The sequence below is a fragment of the Gallinula chloropus genome, assembly GCF_964237585.1.
Source record: "Gallinula chloropus genome assembly, chromosome: 2".
Classification (NCBI taxonomy): Eukaryota; Metazoa; Chordata; class Aves; order Gruiformes; family Rallidae; genus Gallinula; species Gallinula chloropus.
The window spans coordinates 41,641,935-41,661,753 of NC_140086.1; positions in this window are offsets into that span (position 1 = coordinate 41,641,935).

Sequence of the window (19,819 nt, forward strand, 5' to 3'; positions counted from 1 at the left end):
GTGAAGTCTGCCTTAAAGAAAACAGCTATTATAAATTAGCCACGTTGATGCTAATGTTGTGTAACAGAATACGTGTGTAATCGCAGACGCAAGATACACAAAAAATATTACAGCAAAAAAAAAGTCTCACTGAAACAGCAGCCAGATTCCTTATGTGAGACCTCCGTGACTCTCACACAAACAATAGTCCCTTTGTTTCCCTTTGTTTTACTGGCTTGCTGCTGCCATGTACCAGAGTGCTTTAAAATCACTTTGTTTTGTCAATACATGATAATCTTGTGCCACCAAGTGCAGCTACTTTCCATTTTTTACCTGTGGTGGTGAATTTAAAATGTTGATCTTCAAAGAGAAAACGGATCAGATCTTAGGGTCAGTGATAAAACTGACAGTGATCAATGTGAGATTTAAAAGCAAATTAATTGGAGAAATAGATGTAATTACTGACGAATGCACAGAGCATTTAAATTGTCTCAGTCAGTCGTTCTATTGGCTTTTAAAAGACAGAAGAAGTCGGAGGCAAAATGAGGTTGCAGGATTAATAGCAAGCCAGATTCAGTTGGACTTTTAAACAGAGCTGCCAGAAGCACTGGAGGCCCCCATTTTAATTGCATGAACATCCAAACAGTCATGTTTGGCATAGACTATTCAAGGAGTATCCTCAAAAGTCCACTTTTAGAGAACAGGCACAAATTATAACTCCAGGCTTTATGCACAACAAATTAGTCATATGGGTGTTGCATAATTTTGCTTCAGACAAAGAATGAGCATGTGGGGAGAGAAGCTCATGCATTGGCATTTGGACGAAGCTTTCACACATGAAGGGGGAGTTTTTTAAGTTATAGGGGAGTCAAGAACATAAATCTTAAATAAAGGGATGGGAATGGGCCTAGCAATCCCCTTTTCTTGTCTGAGAGGCTACTAAGCACACTTCTGGCATGTAAATAACATAAACCCTTTGACAGGGTCAAGCAAAATTCCCTCATACAAACTCAAACCAGAATGTGAAACAGTAAATTTTATCATATAACAGTGGTTGGCTTGGCTCACTTAAGAAAGTAAAAGTGCAATGAAAATGTTCATTTAGAGAATATAGGGATACAGCAAATTTCAGACATGCAGTGCTAGCTGTTTGCATTAAGAATTTTCACAATAAACACATTGATGATGAACAAATTCTGACTTAGGTGAAACTGACCTTTTAACGTAAAATTAAAAGCTGGTTCTTTATCTGGAAGATGCATCTTAAACTGAGGAAAAAGCCACGGGGCAAATAGCAATGGAAGGATGGTGGCAGTTATTATTGTCAAGCACTGGAAGAAAACTTGGAAAAGAATATTCTGAAGAGTTGGTCAGGCACAAATTCTCCTGTCTGTACTCACATCTAGCAGAGAAAGGAGCTGTGGGAGTTATAGAATCATAGCAGTAGGGAAGAGCCGGCAGCTGGTAAAACCCACCTAAAGCAGGCTATAGCCAACAGTAGCTGGGGCAGCAGATATTGTTTATTTGCAATAGAACAACATATTTCCGTAAGATTCTGGGCTCTCAAGATGCGTTGGCATCTCAACTGTGGCTGTAATACTTTCAGGCATCCTTTTCTTCATTTTGCAGAATTCACTTGATCGAAGCTGGACACTTCAAGCTTTTTGGGCCAGGGATAGGATTTGCCAATTAACCTATTTAGCAAAATACAATCCAGATCACTGCTTTTGAAGGAGTATTCATACTAAAATAATGATGCAATGCAACAGGAGTAAACAGATCTATTATCAGTCCTGCATTGCTTCTACAATAAGTTTATTTAAATCCTTTTCTTTTTTCTTTTGGACACTGCTAACAAAAATTCCTAATGCATTGATGAGCTGTGAAAAAGTGAATTACAGCTTCTTGCTCCACGTAAGGTTTGGCAAATCTTCCTCTTGTATTACCACTTCCAATGCATTTAAAAACTTTGTTCATCTCAGACTGTAGTAGTTCAGGTTGGTTTATTTTGACCCTAATTATCACAGATATGATATTATTTGGAAATGAAATTGCAAAAGCAATTGTTCAGTTCTAAATTCCTGGAAACTACTTCTCTTCACCCTCCAAATACATGATTCCCTTCTTCAGCTTGCCAGGATACAATAGCACTTAATGCTGGCTGGCATGTTGAGATCTCATGGTGCAATCATAACAAGACTTTCTGTAGCTCATTTAGTGAGTACTTATATTAGATACAATCTTTCTCTGAGCCCAGAAGATGTACCAGCCAAATGTTATTGTACCAGCCTAAAAGCTTATGAATGCTGAATGCAGTACACGTTCATCGTTAGGATGATAAGGAAGGAGAAAGTTCCATCTCTGATGAAGATAAAACATTGTTGGGTGTTCTGAAATTAGTGTTTTTCTCTCTAAAATGCTGTGATGCATTGAACAAAAAGTGAAACATCATTTGTTGTACCGACAAAACACGAGTTAGCTTTTACGATGGCTACTGTTGGCCAATGGTAGTATAGCATTGTGAGATGATGAAGCAAGTATTCACTGAGAAGTTTAGTTAAAAATATCAGAAATATCTCCCAGGTCATAGTTCTCACAGGTGATTAGCATTTCCTTATCACATTCATATATACACTATTCAAAAAGATACTATTAACAGCATGTGTGAGGAAAGAAGATGCCAGATGTAGTGTGGTGTTCAGGATTTTTCCTAACTGTACATCTAACTAATAGTCCAGTCTCTAAGTGTGAGAATCTGAATACCAACTAGGAAAAACAAACTTCTACGTCTTTTCTTGGTGGAGAGGGAAAGCTGTCATATTAGCTGTAGAGTTACAACACTCATGTTAGAGAGGAACCCTGAAGGAAAATGAATTCTAATTCCCATTTAGTGACGATAAATAGCCTCTCATTTTACACTTTGAATATTAAGATACCTGAAACCACCATTTTTGGAATCAGTAACAACAAGCAAGGGAAACAACTGCATTTCAAACACTCAGACTGGGTTTCTAAGCATCCACATTCCAATAAACTGCTGTCGAGACTTAGCTTCTGTCTGTAATATATATAAATCCCAGTCTCAGCTGTGTAATTGAGCAATTTTATCATGTGGACAAATAGATTTTTTTATATTTTTGGTTTTTAGAAAAGTCCTTTCAAGACACATAAAATCAGAACTAAACAAGGGGGTTGCAGAAGTGGAAATCATTTTTGTTTTTCATTAAACCCATGCTGTAAACCTTTGGAGACTTTTCTCTTGCACAGGATTTAGTATTTGTATGTCAGAAGCAATACATTTTAAAAGACATCAAACCAAACCCTGGCTGGTGCTAATATGAGTTGTATAAAAAGGTTATATGACTTTCTCAGGTCTTAATATGAGGTAAATTGCTTTCTGGTTTTATTTCTGTACATTTTGTCCATAAAATATCTTCCCATATGAGGTGAAAGTTTCTATAGGTAATGAATGGAAAGACAAGGCAGTTTTATGTTGGGAAATACATTGCTCCAGTAGAGGAAAGTTGCTACCAAAATCACCTACTGCACTTTGGTCTCACATTTCCTCCCATAAAATAAAAAATATGTTTTAAAATAAGTTGTGTTTATGTTTTAAACAAGGAGTATACCTATACTGTTAAATAAATTAGTCCCATGATTGATTCCAAGATCTCCCCCCACCGATTACCTACACCTAGTTTTAGTCATAATGGACCAAACAAGCTGCCTTTGAGATAAGCCCAGACATCTACATGGATAACTCGCCCCAGGATTTCTCTGCATCAAAATCTTGTTCTGCACGAGAAGGGAAGAAGGCAGGGGCAATGCTGCACTCTTTCTACACCTCAGTAAGAAAGGCCAAACAGCAAACAGAGTAAAAAGACAACTACTTTAATGAGACAGGATAAGGAGAAATATGGACAGTGAGTATGTCTTACATGGCTTCCGACACCAGGCACCCTGCATTTGTGTGTGGTTGGACAAGAGTCCAGATGGATTTTCCCGTAGCATCTACACAGAGCAGATCCTGTCCATGGAGAAAAGCTCTTCCTTTTAATCGTTAGAGCTAATGAGCCCAGATAAAGTACAGACAACATTAATAATATATGGACTTCTCAAGCCCCAAGTACAAGGCCCAACCTGCTTAAGATCCCTAATTCATTGAATTGTCTTCCACAAAGCTCCCAGTGCACAAGTCCAGCCCAGTCTGGGTTCTCTCCAGTATTCACAGTCCTCCAGCACCCCTTCAGAAGCCACAGTCCAGACCATGAAATACTGCCTTGATACAACACTATAAAAGCACCTGCTGTGATACAGCCCTCACATGCCTTCTGATTGAGCTTTGTTGACCAAAACACACAAATGCAAAATAATTGTTATGTTTTGAGCCACTGGGGAATCTCTCAGGCCCATCATGGCCTCCATACCCAGCACTATGCCAGGAGGGATGGCTAGCACACTGTAAGCAAAGGCATACCTGACTCATTTGGATTTGTAAGGCTTGTTAGTATTTATCTTGTCACCAGGCAGTGTTTCCTGGGGGCAGCAATCTTTGGTGGGACAAGCAGAGTTAAGGAGAGCATGGACTCTTTCCTCATCTTTTCATTATTTAAGCTGATTAAATATACTTAGTAATAGCTGCACAATGAGCTCTGTGCCCTGAGGCCAGAAAACAGAAGTAACTTCTACTTACAAGGAGTGGAGAAACTTGCCAAAAAAATGCCTCAAAGAGCCAGAACTCTACAGAAACAAGAACCATCTGAATTTTTATGCTGACTTTGTTGTATATCCTAGAGCAAAAACCTTAGGTGGTTCTTCCTCCTGCAGAGTGGTTTGCTCTAACTGATCATGGAAGAGATGTTTAAATTCTTCCTGGTTTGTATAACATAAGCTATTAACTGCTACAGAATTAACAGTTTACAATGCTAAAAATAGAATCCTAGTCTCTGGAGTGTGAAGTCTAGAAAGAAGTAGGATTTCAGGCACATCCCTGTTTTTCAGTGTCATTCCTTTGAGTACTTTATAATTTTTTTAAAAATAATTTTCCTCAGACACCTAGCTTTTCCCATTTAGCAGACAGACTGATGAACTGGGTTTCGAATTTAATACCACCCACCACAAATCTGATCTGCAGGATGCAACCTGTAGACCCAGAAGACTTCTGCTGGAGCTAATTTGAAAACAGCCCAAAGTCAGTCACATTAGTTGACTTAAGTCCATTGACTAATCTCTCCTCCTTCTCCAAAGCACATTGTGGACACCTGCATGACATTTTATTTTCAACTTTTCCCTCAAATTAGGAAAAGATTGCAAGTGTTTGTCAAAGGACCAAGCTGACACAAGGTCTTTCCCGACCCTGCAAGAAATGTATATAACTTTAATTCTAAGTGAACTCTGGGTTTGGTAACAAGTACCACCTAAAAGTTAATGCATTTTCCTTTGTTGATGCAATCCTTCAAGAGACTAGGGGGTAGGGGTCTCTTTTGCATTGTAAACACTAAATAATAAAGTCTGATTTTTTCCTCTAAATGTCCATGTGCTTGTCTATCAAACCTAATAATATATGTCTCACATATACTTTTCTGTTGTAGAGGTACCTATTAGTCAGATGAAATATATCTAAGAGTTCTTACTTACTTAACAATCTCAGACCAAGTGAAGAATACATTGGAGTAAATAAAATGACCCCAACTTGTAAGAAGAGCATTTAAAGCTGAATAACCTTAAAGGATCTACAGAGTGGAACCCTTTTTATAAAGTGCCTTTCACATGAAAAACAAAATAGTTCTCTGCCCTCAATTAGACCAGACAAAAGGCTAAAAAGACAAATATCCTTCCAACTTACTGTGAATACAGGAAGAGCTGGCTAAATTAGCAGGAGTGCTCATTTGATGAGGGGCCGGAAGGCATCACACACTTTGAGAGCTCTTTGTTCAACTTCCAACTTAAATTAGAGGACAAAATGAGATAATTTCCCTGCTAAATCATCCTTGCCAGACATAGCTTCTTTTTTCTGAACTTTATTTTTTTCTCCTTTAAAAAATGGGTGAGATTGCACCAAATGGCAGGTGCTTTCAATAGTACTGGGAAGAAAACCTTGGGAGAGGTTTTTCGCCTTTCAGTCTCTATTATCAATCTATACACTGTCTGTACTGTGGCCCACCTTATTGCTGTGGAAAAGAACAAAATACAAACCCAAACAACTATGCACGTAAGACAAATAGCTCTTCTTTCTCCCTTGATTGTAGTTGAGGGAGTTATTTTTATTCGAACAGTCCATTTTCACAATCTCTTCATCTTAAAGCACCTACTGTCACCTGCAGTTCAAATAGTTTTTGTGGCAGACCCCTGTTAAAGATCTGACGGCACATTAATGGAACTCCACAACCCAACGTGGCGAATGGTGAAAACCTCCAGTGTTACCTATCAATTGCATCTGACCACCACAATAGTTATGTTGGACTAGGATAAAATCTGAAGGAATTTTAAATCAGTGAAAACTGGACTGCATAAGTCGTGTTCTGTAATGTAAAGTATGACTCCCAGTTGTGTTTTGACATCATTAGGTAGCCTGTATCACTTAGGGGTAACAGTTTTCAACCCATCTGGGCAAAATTGAATTATTTGTGTATTGTCCAAAGCCTGACAGCTTCTCTTATCATACATATGATGACTTCTAAGAAATCTTCTCCCCACCTCCCTAAACAGATATTTCCAAAATATTCTGAGCTAAGTGTTCCTTTCTTCTGCAACAGCCATCAGAGACCTTTCAAGAACCTTGAAAAGGTCTTTGCCAAACAGGCAGCCTTCTCTCAGTTTTTTTACCCATCCTGACATTTATTTTCCTTTTATTTATTCTTCTCATTCATACATTTTCCCTTCCAGATGCTTGTCTTAGAATTTAAAGAAGCTTAGGATAATTAATGGTTACGCATTTGTCATGGATTATGATTGGATTTTATTATCAAGGTCTATTGAGGCAGTTCTAACAACATGAGTTAACGTATATCACAGTGATGTTCTTTCCAAAGCTATGTTGAGTAATGAGCTTTACATAATGGGTCCCCTGTCTATTAGTTCAGCTAGCATCACTGAAAAAAAATCAATCAAGAAGTAAAAATAAATAGTAAGTTGAACTGCATCTCCATAACCTTGACCCCCTAACGAAAGTCAATAACACACTCCAAGTACATACCTGTGGAAAATACTAAAACATTTCAGACACAAGGAGGTTCAGATGTAATTATTGTATAAATTCTGAATTTATATATATATATATGTATGCATCATTTCTGAAATTATTGTATGAAATGGATAAATTACATAAATACCCATATATGTTCTGCAATTATTTGCTTAGATGTTGATTCTGAAATTGATGGCTTATCTTAATTAGTAGATATCACAAGATTTTACCCTCCCAAAAAAAAGGATATTTAAAATATTTTAGCAGGTTTTGCTAGCCTTACACTTTCCACCAACTGTTGAGGTTGCAGTGTCACAACACCTGGGGGGTGCCTGGGTGAGCACTCCAGCACTGTTGTCTCCTCCTCCATAAGAGGCAAGGGCAGTGGCAGGTCAAGGGTACTTGTGCATCAGGATGATCAACCAAACAAATTGCTAACACATAATTCAGTTTCAGTGACCAAAGCTTACAAAAGAATCCATGCTGTTAATGAGTTTCCTGATGATGATCACTATAATGAGCTGGGGTTTTTAAGTGACAGTTACTAAATCAGTTGTATACCAGTTGCTGAGCAGCTAGTTCTGCTGAAAAGCAAGTAACACAATAATTTCTATGGGATATTCTTGAAAGTCTTATCTGAAAAGCTGTATTCAAACAGCTGTTAAATAACCCAGTCTGAACTTTACCTGTGACGTACTTTGACCTGAGATAGGTTTCTGAAGATCAGATTTGGTTTTTTGCATATTGATCTGAATATTTTAATGAAAACTTCGTGATTTATTTCAAAATGGAATTTCATTTCATGGAACTTAACAAAAAATACCCCAACCAAACAGTCTTCTAATCAGTCTGAAAGTAGAAAGCTCATGCCTCCTTAACTGATCTGTGAGCACAAAGGCACTGCTATGACTGACTCTTCTTGAAACAAATTGAGCTCAGTTCAGTGTTAAATATTAATAAGTGGGGACTCATATGTTCAGAGATTTGTGAGTTTGTGAAACTATTCCAGCCCTGCTCAAATGCTTTTCAAGCAAGTTTATGGAACCAGAAGTCTTCAATCAGCTTCAAAGATCAAATTCTTTCACAGTGCATCTTTATACTTAGTTTTTCACGATATGAAAACCAGATTTTAAAAATTGATGAAGTAAACTTTGTAGTTATCATAAGAATGGCCCCAGAACACTTCTGTGCAGGACAAAGGCTATACTAAAGAATTTATAATGCCAGCAAGATTACAGTATCAAATGTAAGGCAAAGAGAGAATGCTACATCTTTTCAAATGAGTCAAGGCAGCTTTCAAGTGAGTTGGTAGAGCATAATTTTGTGGCAGTGACTGCTCAAAATTTCATTCATATTTTCTCTTCTTAGTAGCCATGCTGTGAGTTTTGACTGTCAAAGCGCAATGTTAGTATTATATTAAAGACAAGTATCTAGACTCATAAAGCAAAATCATGAAATACATGTTATATCTGGTTTTGTGACATTTTCAAATCATAAGCAAAAAAAAATAGTTCTTAAGTCGCTTAATTTTATAGTGCAGTGTTCTACACCTTGGCCATTGTTCAGAGGGAAAGAGACTCCACTTCAGGAAATCCCTAAGTATTTCCACCCAAGTAGAACTTAATCTTGAGATCCAGGGCTTTTCTGAATTGGAGCTGCAGTCAGTATAGAACACTTTCCTCATATGAGAAGGTACCTCAGAAATTGCTTCAGTCACTGGACTCTCAGAACTTTCCCAGATATCACAGGGACACTCCGGTTCCACCACTTGCACATTCAGCAAGAGGGATCCTGCCTGGACACACACAGAATCCCAATACAGATAAATGAAGACTTAATTGAAGTAAAAATACGCTGTGTTTAGTTACTCACCGGAAGAAAAAGGTAAGAGCAGGAAAAGAGCTCTTATTTATAATGGAAACCGACCCATTGTAAGAGAAAAGCAGAAAGGTCGCAACATGAAAAGGCTTTTGCACTAAGAGCTCTACAACATGTTTTTCTTTTCAGTCTTGTGGTTGACTTCATAATATATGCACTGAATTTTCACAAAGACCCATAGCCAGGCTTTTCAGAAAGACAACCACTTGTTTCAAGTAGTGAAAACACCGGATACATCAGTGGGGGTGGAACACACGACATGCAAAAATTAAAAGACATAAAAAGATGCAATATACATTTTTAAAACTTGCATTTTACAGCAACCTCCTCAAATGCTGAGAATCCTTAGGAAAATACATTGAGCCTTTCTCATACTGCTAACTGGAGGCACATCTTTACCTCACTCCCCTTTTGTTATTGCTTTCCCTCTGCTGTCATGCATTTAATGGCATATACATGAGCTTCCAAGATCTCTCTGCCTCTTAGTCACATACGCTCATATTAATGTCAAATACTAAGAAAAGGATTCTGTGTCACTGTGAGCTTCATTCTGCGTTTCCATAAACTCTTCTTTCACTAAATAAGAGTTTATTTAAGTTTGGCATGATTGTGCCTTAGGAATTTATCCATCCTAATTAAAAATAAAAAATTACTGCTCAGATATTTTCCTAATTTCAGGGTAAAAAAGATTTCATTCACAAAGGAATTAAACACTGTGATTGCCAAACTGGCATCTGGGGTGGGGACTGAACTACCTTTGCCAACAGAAATATTAACAAGGAGCTGGGCAATGGGAGAAGTCCCCAAACAGCTACGTGAGCTGAGTGATCGTTTCCTCTTGAACCTGCTCACAGTGACAATTTAAGCAGCTGAGTCTCACTGACTCCAAAGGTAATGAAAGCCTCCCGTAACTGTTCTCATGCAAAATTCAGTTTCAGTGATATTTGCAGCTGACAGGGCTGTTAGTCATAGCAGAGACGGTACTAAGGAACCGGTGTGAAAGAGCTCAGCTAGTCTGTGCTAAAATATTATCATTTGTATTAACCTGCTCACCTTTCCATCTCTTTGCATCTTTTCCCCATTCTTCTGTTCATTTGTATAGCTTCTGAAGTTTAGTTCTCCCAGGAGGGTATGTTCATACTCCACTTGGTATCAGGAAAATCACTCTCTTTTTTTTCACATGATCATACTGCTAATGGTATGAATTAGTCTGAAATATAAAAATTCAACCTATCAAGAACAGCTTGAATATCAAGAATTTATACTCACCAAAATCTGCTTCAGTTCTGATTATGGGGAAAGGGAGAATATGCAAGCAAGTTACTAACTTAGCATGAGTACACCTCTGTGTACAGACACTGGAAAACTAGGCTGAATTAACTAAATATATTTCCCCTTAAATTGTTGCTTAAGTTTTTACAGAATTCTCATAAGGTTTGTGTATATTCTTGTTTAAAAAATGCTGTGATTTCCCTTTCTTGATTCAAGATATTTCAAATAATAAAAGCACAAGCACAACAAAGCAGCTAGAGCTGAGTTCTTGAAGAAAAGCCCAATGTATGTAGTAGGCTAAACAGTATTCAGATCGAGCTAAATCTGCACATCAGGCATTTACAAACAGGGTGTCATTCCTTCAGATTCACTCAGATCTTGTACTCAATGAGGTGTGGAAGAAAACACCAAAATATTAGTATTCTAGAGTTCCCACATTACCTAGAAATGACAAAGGGTAGGGTGGAATAGGTAGTTTTGTTTTGAAGGGGGTTTTGTTCAGTCCATGTTTTTAAAAACAATCATTACTATCTTTTCCCTGGGTTCTTTTCTGCTTATCAATTTTTTCATTTCTTCTGTAAAATTATTTTGAATAAAAATTTAGTAGTTACTCTTTCAGACATCTGCAATCTCCTGTGTTTCTCTCCATTAGCTTCCTATCTAAGCACACTTAGTCAACTCCCACTACCCATGCTCTTCTCTGGTAAGTCCAGACCTGAGCAATGAGGAGATCCACCCAGTTGTCACGAGGCTACTACAGCCACACTGAGGTCCAAGGCCAGGAGCAGGCTCCAGTCATGGTGTCAACACACTTATATTGATGTAACAGTACGAAGTCCATAAGCTGTGTGTCTTATGAAGATGAAGTAGTTGAAGTAAAGCACCATCCTGACACATCTGTTCTTGTCCTGAGTTTTGGCCAGTTCCTCTTCTACATTGGACTCTCTTCAGGCTGTAGACTTCATTTGATAATGAGTGATACAATAAAGCATCAGTCTTGTAACCAACTGAGAACCAAATATCCTTTTCTCATCACCGAAATACAGATACAAGTCCTTACTCATCTGCTTTGAGTAAAAACCCCACTATAAATTCTTGGTTTCATTACAGAATCACAGAATTGTAGGGGTTGGAAGGGACCTCAAGAGATCATCGGGTCCAACCCCGCTGCCAGAGCAGGATCCCTAGCACATATTGCACAGATAGGCATCCAGACGGGTCTTGAATATCTGGAGATGGAGACTCCACCACCTCCCTGGGCAGCCTGTCCCAGGGCTCTGTCACCCTCACTTTGAAAAAGTTCTTCCCCATGTTGGTGTGGAACTTCCTGTGCTCCAACTTGCAGCCATTGCCCCTTGTCCTGTCTCCACAGGCCACTGAAAAGGGGCTGGCTGATTCCCCCTGCATTCCATGCTTAAGATATTTATAGACATTAATTAGATCCCCCCTTAGTCTTCTCTTCTCAAGAATGAACAGCTGCGGCTTATCCAGCCTCTCCTCATAGTGGAGATGCTCCAGGCCCTTAATCATCTTCGTAGCCCTTCTCTGGACTCTCTCCAGGAGAGCCCTGTCCTTATTATACCAAGGAGCCCAGAACTGGACACAATACTCCAGGTGGGGCCTGACCAGGGCAGAGTAGAGTGGGAGGAGTTAAGGTAGATGTCATTACTACCCAGTCATAACCCACCTACTCCATCATACCGTATATTTCAGCCACTTTCCACGCCACGTTTGTTTAGGCTGCACCCTTATTTCCCTTGTACCCACCACGCATTCCTGTCAGCTCACCCTTGGCTGATGCGTCTTCAGTTGCCAAGTGCCATTGCTGTACAGTTGGCACTACTAAAGTAAGAAAGGTTGAATACCAGGGTAAACAGACGTGTCATAAATATTTGTTAGTATGTACAGAAAGGAAAACACTGAAGTAATCTGAAACAAAGACCTTTTTTTGTGCAGGAAAGAAGTGACAGCAATTAATGCAAGATAATCTCTTTGTAAATGTTGGTTTGGAAAGTTAAACTTGTGCGTAAAATCATCTAAAATTTTACACAATAAGTTTGTACACTCTGTAAGTTGCAAATGCTCCTTCAGAGATTTCAAAAGGGCCTTCATTTTTTAACAAGCTAGAGCATTTGGGATCTTTCACAGCTGTTAAAAAATCTTCACTATGGTATTTCAAAATATAATGTGATTCATTATGATGTTCCTGCGCATAGAAGTATTAAAATGGGTACTCAACTTTTGAAAATGAAGGGTTTAACCCATTTTTGCAGTGTCTCGGTGTTATTATCCAACGGATACTAAAAGTACCTTTTTAACCTGAAAATACTTCTGACTGAACAAGCTGTGCAGATTTTGTTTAGTGCTTGGGGCTTATCTACACGAAAATTCACAGGGACAGTACTACATAGCCATTAAACTGCAGCAAATCCCTCTAGGAACACTCTTATTCTGAATTGAAGTTTCTTTGTTTCAGCTAACTTATCTCACCTCTAAAATAAACTAAAATAGAACAAATTAAGGCAATTAAAGTAATCCTAAATTAAGGCCACTTTATTTCTGTACATACAGAGATATGTACATTTATGTGACTTAGGACACTGAATGAAGTGTTAAGTTCAATGCATTTCTCTACTCACTACTGTACCAAATAAGAGAATTTCCATTTATTTTAGTTGGCTTGCATTGAAATTTATAAAAGAAAGGGGCCACTGATATAATACCATGTATTAATTTTTATTTGTAAAACTTAAGATGTGAACAGAGCAACAGAAGACTGAACAGCAGATAAATTCTGGCCAAGATTTTCAAACATAGATGTCTAATTTAAGCCATGTTAATAAAGTCCATTATAAACATCTATATAAGATTATAGGAAAAATTCTCCGGTTAGATTTTTGACAACAGATTTTCAAGAGGTCTATAACATATTCAAATACCATTTTAGTTTGATCACATTCAAAATGTGTGCCCACCTGACCTCCCTTCAAAATTAACTGGTTAATCTGGACTAGTAATGGTTTACAACATTCATAGGTGCCTTAAAACAACAACCTGGAACAACTGGCTAACAGTGTCCACATCGGCTGCTAGCAACAGAGCTGTTTGTCACAGGGTGGGGGTCTTCCTGAAGGAGAGAAGGAGCCCCAAGGGCAATGCCTCACTCAGGTGGAGCAGCCACCCCACACAGGGCAGCCACCCTCCCCCACATCTGGCTCCTAAGACTGGATACCACCTTGGAGGTCTTGGTCCGCAGTAGGCTCCTGCTGTTCCTTGCTGGGCCAGCAAAAGGGAGGATGGCCTCAGCTGTTGCAGCAGAGATCTGCTAGGTGGCCTGAAGCACCATGCATGGGAGCTGCAGGAAGGAATGAGAAGCTTCCCTCCATCAGGGATGATGATGGTGATGATGAACAAAAAAGGGGAGGACCCTCACAGTGCCTCTGCAGAAGCAAAAACCCAAGCTCCAAAAGAGTGAGGAGTGTGGTGATGATGGAGGCAAAGGAGAATCAGCATGAGGACACGGAATCCCCAGGAGAGGGGCAGCTGAGAACACACGACTTTGGGAAGCTGTCTTCCTTCTCTCTTCAGCTTTTTAGCTAGGGAATATAGTCAGAGCCTCAGGGGCAGAGTCGAGGGAACAGCTACCGTCAGGGACAGAGATCTTTGGTCTTACAATTAGGACTATCACTGTGAAGAAGAGATGGTGAAACTTGCTGTGCAAGACAAACCGACACTTTTGGCAGAAGCCCTGGCTTTCCAAGAAACTTCTCCAGAAGTAAAACACAAAACTAGACCTACATTCCAATGAATATATTTATTTGAATATATTTTTTTATCTCAGGTGTCACAAGGAAAGCTTGCTGCTAGGCATTTGCCCATCCCTGTTCAGTTAGGAAAGACTATGGGAAGGAAAAAGTATCAGGTATCTTGGATAGACTGGATTTATTCAGACCCATGAGACTGCCCAGGATTTACGTTTGGGTGCTGAAAAATAATTACCACCATGATTGAAGTGCAGCTATCTGTAACTTTTTTGTTTGTTTTTTAAATGGCACTCCAGGAGGTCACTGATGGCTGGAAGAAGGCTAACTCTACATGTGTCTTTAGAAAAGACAGAAGAAGAACCGGGAGAACTGTTGGCTGCTCAGCCTCACCACAGTCAGTAGGAGGACACTGGAGCATATCCCCCTGGAAGCAATTTCCAGGCACACAAAGGAGAAAAAGGTAAGACAGTGAACAGGAACCACTTTACCAAGGACACATTGTGCTTGACAAAGTGATTGCACAGTCACAATAGCCAAGGCTGGAGGGCGCCTCTGGATATCATCTAGTCCAATACCCTGGTATGGAGCAAGTTGCCCAGGACCACGTGCAATCAGATTTCATATATCTCCAAAGATGGCCACAGCCTCTCTGGCAACCTGTTCAGTGTTTGGCCATGCTTAAAGTAAAAGTCTTCTCCATGATTAAAAGAAATTACCTGTATTTCAAACCATGCTTACTGCCTGAACACCCCTAAGAACCTAACTTATTTTTTTACTCCCCTCCATCAGTTTTTATATACATCGATGAGATCCCCTATAAGTCTTCTCCAAGCTGAATAGCCCCACCTCTCACGCTTTCCTCATATGACCATCTTTGTCCCCTTCAGTCAACTCTCTCCATGTCTCTCTTGTGCTCGGAATGCAGCAGCTCAGATGCTGCAGTGTCCAGCCTGTAAAGCTTTCTCTGAATGGTAGCACAACCTCCTGGTACATCAGCCACTCCTCCCATGATGGTAGCAGTCATCAGTTTAAATTGATGGGTATAATGGGATAATGCTGCATCTATTTTAACGCTACTAGTTGGTTTTGTCTTTTTCACTGTAGTTTACACACAAGGCATTCTAATGCTTTTTTTTTGTTTAATAATTAGTCAATATGCATAATTTAAGTATAATATTTTGATATACAAGGACTATAGAATTCTTCAGAAGCCAAGTTTCTATGCAAAGAATGTAATATCGATTGCCTTGCCCTCCCCCTGTTCAGTGCCCATAGTGCAAAGTGCGCAGAGGAAGATTACTGACTCTATCCTGCATGCAATTAATAGGATCAGTGCCGGCTTCACTGGCGGTTGGAGAGGGAAGAGGCATGTATGAAAGTCAGAAAGTGATGCATATTGTGTTTACTATCTATAAATCCTACCATATTAATCTAAAAATAAAGATTCATAGCAGAAGTCAGTTAAAATGTAGATTTGCAGCTGATCGTAGAAATCAGATTGCATGAATTTTTTGCTAATAAGGAAGGATGGAATTGTGGTGTCAAATTAGATCCCTCCTAAGAGAGATTTAAACTTTTTTTAAAAGGTATTTTTATAAGAAAGGAAGCATCCTTTTAATTTTATTTTTAATCTCTAATATATTTTCATGCACTGTTGGAAGAAATCTGTTTCCAACTTGTTTCAATGCCTTAATGTTTAACAGAAGTTTTTAATGAAAGCTTACAGAATTTGAAGGCAGCAAGCATCCTCAAAAATAAAAGCTCAACTCTTTATCCATCCTCCATAGAGAATTAAGAATCTTCATGAGGATCTTCAGAGTGCACAAGTATAAAGATAGCTAAGCCAAGAAAAACAGATATAAATGAGGCTCACACCATCCCCATGGGCAGAATTCAAATGGACACTGGGATAACCCATAAGTCATTATCTGTGTCAGAGATGATCCTAGATGGTAACGAGGAACATGGGATTCAAACCTGAATGCTCAGACTGAACGTTTTCTTGCTTTAGGAGAAAAGCATCGGAAACAAAGAGTATGTGTTAAGAAGCTGTTGTCTCTCATACAATCTATTTTATTAATCTCCTATACATTGCTTTAATTTATACCTATTTCTTTACCTTTCTGTAGGTAACTGGGGTTTTTTTGCCTAAACCTGAGCAGATGATATGTATCCTCATCTTTTAGAACTTTCTTAAATAAATAACTTGCTAAGTTGGTGTTGCTCCTCTTTATTTGGCTCTGATTATACCTTGACAATGAAAAGCGGGGGTTAGGGGTGAGAAAAGTGAGCGAAAAGCTTTCTATAGTAACTACATTTAACTACAATACAACCCAAAATGGCAATTTATTGACAGATGGACAAATGTAACTCCAGGTCCCAAGGGCTGCAATTCAAATTAGATTTAACATTATAGGGGATGACAAGGAACTAATCTTATCAGCGCACCTGCCCATGCTGTGTTACTGTTACATATGTCTTCTCTCATCTGGTTGGCTTTTAAATATATACATAGATTGGTTATAAGTGGTGTTCCTCAGCAGTCAGTATTGGGACTGGAGCTGTTTAACATCTTTGCTGGCCACAAGGACAGTGGGATAGAGTGCACCGTTGGCAAGTTTGCCAATGACACCAAGCTGTGTGGTGTGGTCAACACACTGGAGGGAAGGGATGCCATCCGGGGGGACCTTGACAAGCTTCAGAGTTGGGCCCATGCAAAACACATCAAGTTCAACAAGGCCAAGTGCAAGGTCCTACACATGGGGTGGGGCAATACCAAGCATAACTACAGACTGGGCAGAGAATCATTTGACAGCAGCACAGATGACCTGGGGGTATTGCTTGGTGAAAAGCTCAACATGACACAGCAGTGCACACTTGCAGCCCAGAAAGCAAACTGAATCTTGGGCTGCATTAAAACCAGTGTGACCAGCAGGTCAAGGGAGGTGATTCTGCCCCTCTGCTCCACTCTTGTGAGATCACATCCGGAGTCTTGCATGCAGCTCTTGGGTCCCCAGTACAGGAAGGACATGGAGCTTTTGGAGCAGGTCCACAGAGATGATCTGAGGGCTGGAGCACCTCTCCTGTGAAGTCAGGTTGAGACAGTTGGGCTTGTTCAGCATGAAGAAGGCTCCAGGGAGACCTTATTGCAGCCTGTCAGTACCTGAAGGGGCCTACAGTAAAGCTAGAGAGGAGCTGGTTACAAGGGCACAGAGTTATAGAAAAAGGGGTAATGGCTTTAGGATGAAGGGGGCGGGGGGGGGGGGGGGGCTAGATTTAGATTAGGTTTGGAAGAAATTCTTCCCTGTGAAGGTGGTGAGGCCCTGGTACAGGTTGCCCAGAGAAGCTGTGGCTGCCCCCTCCCTGGCAGTGTTCAAGGCCAGGTTGGATGGGGCTCTGGGCAACCTGGTCTAGTGGAGGGTTCCCTGCCCATGGCAAGGGGGTTGGAATTAGATGATCTTTGAGGCCCCTTCCAACCCAAACCATTCAGTAGTTCTATGAATCTATGATTCTAAGTTACAAGAACATCTGCTGCAGTATGGTTGGGTGACAGCACCAAAAAAAATGTAAGATGTAAAGGAACAAAATGAACTTCCTGCTTGCACATGGAGATATTTCCAGGACCCTAGACAGAGACAAAATTGTCTGTGGAACAAGCAGTTGAAAGGTGCCCTTAGAGACCACCCAATGCACTGCAAAAAGCTGGACACACACTGTTTGGCATTACACTTTGTTGGCTCCTGGAAGACAGGCACAAGCCTGAATATAACAGCTCTGTGATGAAACAGAAGGTAATATCTGGGAGCATGTGCAGGGGCGGAGACAAGAGAAAGATGCCAGTTGTTCAGAAGGAAGGAAAAAAACCAGCACAGTGGGGAGAGCATGCTAAGCTCTCAAGCCATGCTGATGAGGAGCTCAAATAAAGGTGTTGCCTGGACTGTTGTTTCTTTGTGGGATTAGGAATCCCTTCTATTTTACCATTTTAAATTGAGACTAACAGATTGGTTATGCAGGTGGGGAAAGGGATAGATGAAGTGAACAGGGCAGACCCATGGAGCGTGTAGACAGCTGATTAAAGACTTCACATGAATAGATGAAGTCATTAAAACACTGGGGACAGAGGAAGGAAAAATGGGTCAAGAGCAATAACCTGAGGTTGGAACAAGTTGTACCAAAAATATGACATGTAAATATACCACATTAATGGACTGAGATATAAGACCATTGTAAAAGTATATTACATACCCTACAATTACAACACACATTGAGAAACTGCTAGTTTGTTTAAATCAGAAAAAAAAGCATAAATTAAATTAACTCAACTTTCTAAAAGGTTTTCTAACACATATATGGAGATGTGTGTGTCATCAAATTGCTTCATGTAAACATAATTTTGAGATTTCAATCCAGCTGATGCCTTTATATCTGAGGAGGGTTTTTTGGTGAGGATTGGGTGGGGAATTATTTTGTGACCTCTGTAACTGGTTTTACAACGTTTTTTGGAATATACTAGTAGTTGGAGGTACATTAATCTAGAATCCCAAGACCAGGATATATAAGTGAGTTATAATTGTAGGAAGTGTTGAATGAGTTGTCTCTCAAATACAGCCCTGCTAAGATGTATCAAGAAAAGATTGACAAAAGTTTTCTTCTTTATGAAACTCTTGTCCAAGGAGTTTCATCTGTTTCATCACAGAGTCTTAAGAAAAGTCTGTAAAAGAGGGGAGAAAAAAAGAAATACAAATATCAGGTTTTGTAAGAGTCATTAATGGTTTTTTTGTCTAAAAGATGGCCATAAATGAACAAACCTCTGATGGCTGCATGCTTTACTTTCCACTGGTTTCTCCTGCCCTAAGCCACGAATCTTTCTGTGATCCACTGAACTCAATTCCTATTCCTTTCTCACTTCATTTTATGTGACCATGTTACAGAGGGACAAGTCCTAACCGTTAAACAGTTTCAGTGCCTTTATGTGATTATAGCATGAACTACTGAGAAGAAAATGAGATTTGACTTAGAAGTATGACTTTAAAAGGCTTGGAGGCAGTTTATACAACTATACCTTACAACCTTATGCACTCGAATGCCCTCAGAGTTTTGAAAGAGCTGAAGTGAACTTAGATGTGAAACAATAGACCTTACAGCTTCTTTAGTCCCAATAGCACTTCATCCAGCCTTTACTCGATATACATGAAGCAGTTTTTTTCTAAAATATTCTGAGAGTCACATGTGATCTTTCCATATTGATTAAAACCCTACACCTTACCAAATTTGACTTTTTTTCTTTTTTTTCTAATTTTTGCTGCCTTGCAAACCTCCCATGCATTGCTTTCAAGGAAAAGAAAAGCTATCATTGAAAGAGGCCATTTCACCATTGTTTTGTTCACCCCTGAAACATCTTTCCTTTTGAATAGAACACAGTGCTTCAGCTCTCAAAAAATCTAGTCAGGCCATTTCATCTGTCTGAAAGAGCTCTAACACCTTGCTGCTTGATGCATTTCTGTTCCCATTAAATTTCCATTGAGTCAAGACTGTCATCTGTGCTATACAGGTGCAGAAGAATCCCAGCTACAGCTAATAGTGCCATCCTCAGACCCCAAGTAATTCTGTAGCATCTTCTGCACATTGGTTCCATTCTCCCTTGCTTTTAAGATATTTCTGCATTAAAAACACATTTCTCTTAAACTTTGTATCACTCTACAATGTTTTGAGGCAGATGTTAGAGGAATATCTCTGAGGT